General features: G+C 38.1%; 1 pseudogene; it reads right to left on the bottom strand.

Moving 5' to 3' along the window:
• Positions 1 to 919: 919 nt before the first annotated feature.
• LOC146077241 (5S ribosomal RNA) lies at positions 920 to 1,039 on the bottom strand (annotated as a pseudogene).
• Positions 1,040 to 4,106: the final 3,067 nt, after the last annotated feature.

The raw sequence follows: 4,106 nt of genomic DNA, 5'->3' as shown, positions 1-4,106 counted from the left end.
ACGTTTCCGGCATCCAGGTAATTGTACTGCGCATGTCCAGGTTTGTATAAGGCTTGATTTGACCTTCTTTGCGTGCTGCGCATGCGCCGAGCGTCCAACGATCAAACGGAGTCTCAGGCATTCTCAGGATGTAGTGTCTGTTTTCCTGGGTGCCGGCGGCCATTTTCCAGTGGATTCTGGTAGCTTGTTTAGAAAAGTTGATTTTTGTACGGCGGCCATCTTAGTGGAGGCAGCTTGTTAAATTCCGCGATATATAGAAGTAGATAAAAGGGGAACATCGTAAATATATAAAACATACTTTCATATCTGTGCATTTTGCGCTTATCGAGGGATATTTCAGGCGTTAATATTGAGAATAAAGTGCTAGCGTGCTTAAAATCATAATATAATATAATGCGGCGGCCATCTTTGTGGAGGCACTAAATCAGAGATATACTTTTCTTACAAGTATAAAAAGGGGGGATCGTGGATACTTATAGTAAAATCTATATTTAGGAGGTGTTGCACATATTAGTGCTTTATAAAACAATGAAGGGAGAGGATATTCCAATTTTGACGGATACTTTAGATGAAAAGCTGCATACTTTTATTCTGATGCAGTGAGAATGTGCTAAGTATTTGTACATGATTTACGGGATTTCTCCAAATTCATTTTAAAATTAGGAGGTATATTTGGAAAGAAAAGGAAAGTGATGTTCAGAAACGTGAGGACTAAACAATAATATTTTAATTTACATGTGCATATATACATGTGTTTTCTAGCTGTGGTATATGTAGAAATGGATGGTGCTTAATATGTGAGGAGTTAGTGGTACTTAATAGGTGAGAATAAGTTAATAGTGTGGGTTTAAATTAAAGTAGTTTGTGATATGTTAGGACAGCTGATATATATTAACATCATGGTCGGTCGTCATTTTTGTCACTACAGCACCTGGTTTTCCCAAGGGGTCTCCCTTCTTGGTACTAGCCAGGCCCAACACTGCTTAGCTTCCAAGATCGGACGAGATTGGGCGTCACATAGTGTGGTATGACTGTAGATAAATACGATGACAGTCTTTTAGATGTTTAGAGACTTTATTTTATTAATAATTTAAAAAAGAGTTTAAAAGAGTGTACAAAAGTTGTGGTAGGAGAAGTGCCAGTAAGAAATGGTAGTGATACGTTTTGACCTTATAAGAATGGTGCTATTTCGTAGCTGTCATTGAAACCCTGTGGATGCATGGTATCCAACTCGAAAATCCAGTACATTTCTCTCTGGGATAATCTTGTCGCCAAATCTCCACCTCTAGGTCCCATTTTGACCAGTTCGATTGCCTTAAAGGTTAGTCCATCAGGATTAGCGTTATGGTGACTTTCAAAATGTTTGTAGATGGCGTGGCTGTCTATCTTGTTCTTGATATTTCGGTTATGTTCCTGGATCCTCAGTTTTAGCGGTCTCTTGGTTTTTCCTACATACTTCAGGTTACAAGGGCATTCCAGAAGATAAATTACTGAGCTTGTATTGCAGTTGATGAAATCTTTGATGGTGTAGTCCTTGGTGTTATTGTGATTGGTGAACTTTTTTCTGTTTGGATGAACGAATTTGCATATGTTGCATTTCCCACATTTGTAGGAGCCTACACACTTAATTCCTGTGTTTGTTTGTGGATTCTTTAGAAGGCTTGGTGCTAGGATATCTTTCAAGTTTTTAGATTTCTTGAATATAACTTGGGGGTTGGGCGGTAAGATGTCCTTCAAGGTGGGATCCATCAGGAGTACGTTCCAGTGTCTTTTAAGGCTCTGTTTAATCTTAAATTCGTGTTGGTTATAGGTGGTGATGAAAGACACTGTTTCCTTTTTCTCTTCTTTTTTGTTATATTCTAGTAGGTCATCTCTTTGGATGTTGTTGACTTTGGATAATGCATTATTTAAAACTTCGGTGGGATATTCTTTTTCTTCAAATCTTTGTTTATACAATTCAAGTTGGGTGGCACATTCTTCTTCCTTATTACAATTCCTTTTAATACGGTTGAACTGGGAGAACGGGATGTTCTCCTTCCATTTCCGTAAGTGATTGCTTTTATAGTGGAGGTAGCTGTTTGTGTCCACTTGCTTGATAAAATTCTTTGTGTGCACTTCGGTACCCTCACCTACCAGTATCAGGTCTAGAAATTCGATCTGGGTTTTGTTAATGCTCGAGGTGAATTTGAGATTCATTTGATTATTACTGATGTATTTTAAAAAATCGGAAAACATAGATTCATCGCCTTCCCACACGATTAAAATGTCATCAATATACCTTCTGTAAAACTTGACATTGTCCTTAAAAGCATGGTCTGTGTAGATAAAATGCTTTTCCCAGTACCCCATAAAAAGATTGGCAAAACTTGGTGCAAAGATAGTGCCCATCGCTGTGCCGCATCTCTGTAGAAAAAACTGGTCTAAAAACTTAAAATAGTTGTGACTTAAAATGAACATCATGATGTCACATATAAAAGTTTTATGTTGAGGGGTGATTGTGTCATCCTCCTCCAGGAATTCTTTGCATGCTTTGATTCCGACTTCATGTTCTATGCATGTATACAGCGACTGGACATCTATCGTGGCCCAATAAAAAGAATCCTTCCATGTGAAGCTTCTAAAAAGATTTAAAACTGAGGTTGTATCTTTTAAAAATGCAGGTAGGTTCATCACATATTTGCGTAAAAAGATATCTACATACTCTGAGAGATTAGAGGTCAGGGAATCTATTCCTGCCACTATTGGGCGTCCTGGTGGATCGACTAAAGATTTGTGAATCTTTGGCAAGAAATAAAATATAGGGGTGATGGGGTTGGACCTCATAAGGTATTGATACTCTTCTTTGGTTATTATTTTGTCCCGAAGGCCTTGTAGTAGTAGTATTCTGAGTTCTTCAATGAAACCTTCTTTTGGGTCCTGTTTCAGAGTCATGTATGAGGTCTTGTCGTTCAGTAACCTGTTTGCTTCGCGTACATAGGCCTCCCGATCCATAATGACCAAACCTCCCCCTTTGTCAGCTTGTTTTAGGATAATATCAGGGTTATCCTTGAGTTTCTTCAATGCTTCTCTCTCTGAGTTTGATAGATTCTTGTGTGCGATGGGTTCTATCTCTTTTTCACAAAGGTCCTTCTTGACTAAATCATAGAATATCCCAATGTTATTCCCTTTTGATTCTAGGGGATAGTACTTAGATACTGGTTTTAATCCTGATTTTGATTGGTTCTCGTAGTTCTGGATACTGGCGTTTTCTTTCCTGGCGAAATGTCTTTTTAATGTCAATTTTCTTACAAATTTATTCAAATCTATATAAGTTTCGAATTTGTTCATTCCTCCTGTTGGGGCAAAGGATAAGCCCCTATTTAGAAGTGTTGTTTCTGCCTCACTCAGTGTATGCTTGGAAAGGTTAAAAATTCCTTTGGGTTGTGATTTTACTGGATGATTCGTTTTTTGGGGTCTCTCCCTCCTGCCGCCCCTCTTTCCTCTTCTTCTACAAATCTTCTTTTGAGGGGGGATGCTAGTTTTACATCCTCCTTGACGCTTATTCTCGTGGTTTCCCGTATCCTGGTGGCTGTATCCGTGGATACAAAATCATCCCCAGTGGATTTTAGTCTCTGTAATGGTGTGTAACGGTTGAATGTTCTGAGTTGTGGTGTTTTCGGGGAGTTATAAACTTTCATTTTGTTTCTGGTTACTTGATTGGATTGTCTTTGATAATTTCTTTGTTGGTACGGTGCATTGGAGAATCTGCTCCAATTTTTCACCTTGCCCTGTTCATAGTCATGTTTGTCTCTTAGGAATTTCTTTTCCTTTGTTTTGATCACTTCTTCCTCCATCCTGTCGATTTTTAAGTTCAAGACTTTTTCCTTTATTTTGTAATCCTCCTTGTCCTTGTATGATTCAAGTGCGGCCTCTTTGTTTCTTATTTCTTCTTCTAATGTTGTTAGAGCTTTTTTCTTCTCATCAACTATTAGCTTCATTAAGTTGATAGAACAGTTGTGTAGGATCGCATCCCACTTACCAATGAACTCAGTGTCCATGTTGCCAAACGTTGGTTGTTTGGTCAATCTGAATCTATATATATATAAAAATACAAGAATCAATTAATA

This window comes from Crinia signifera, chromosome 4 (assembly GCF_055691185.1).
Source record: "Crinia signifera chromosome 4, ASM5569118v1, whole genome shotgun sequence".
Taxonomy (NCBI): Eukaryota; Metazoa; Chordata; class Amphibia; order Anura; family Myobatrachidae; genus Crinia; species Crinia signifera.
This window is presented reverse-complemented; position numbering and strand designations above follow the sequence as displayed.